Source organism: Leuciscus leuciscus (assembly GCF_965113295.1).
Source record: "Leuciscus leuciscus genome assembly, chromosome: 12".
In the NCBI taxonomy this organism is placed as follows: domain Eukaryota; kingdom Metazoa; phylum Chordata; class Actinopteri; order Cypriniformes; family Leuciscidae; genus Leuciscus; species Leuciscus leuciscus.
In genome coordinates this window covers 16,219,200-16,219,845 of record NC_138736.1, presented here as the reverse complement: position 1 = coordinate 16,219,845, position 646 = coordinate 16,219,200, and positions in this window count along the sequence as shown.

The following is a 646-nucleotide window of genomic DNA, read 5'->3' as shown; positions in this document are numbered from 1 at the left end:
TAGCCTATAGGTAAACTTTGATGATTTTTTTCCCTTGTGTAAAGTATTTGGGTTCGAGTAGGGGTTGGTCAGCGCTCTGATTGGTCGAGGTGAGGAAATGACGCTCGCTGATTGGCTGGCGCGTCAGAAGACAGGTTAGAAGGCCCACCTCACCTGTAACCATAGGTTTGTGTAGCCTACTAGAAATGAAGGGCAGGATGGAGAAAGCCTTTGTGTGATTTCGGGGAACAAGTTGTCTGTTATTTATCCGTTTTCCTTCCTTAGTGAAGTGTAGGCCTACCATCTTTTGATGTTTTGTACAATGACTTTAACCAAATATTTAAGACTGAAGGAGACCAAATGTAAAAGTATGGTGGAAGAAAATCCTATATTGATTGACAACTATTCTAAATATTAGAGGGATGTGTCTCAATGTCCACAGTGGTTCTTTCTTATCCACAAAATGCTGGATTAGTTTAGCAGGTGCAATGAAGATGGACTATCCATGGAAATCCAAAAGGTTTTCAATTCACAATTGCATCATAAAATTAATTTAACTATGTTAATATTAGAAACACAGTGTACAGTTGACTTGTTCCGCAATAAATAACAGACATCCTATTTTGAATCTCAAGAATTCAAATCATCAAGACCTGACACGCCCTGA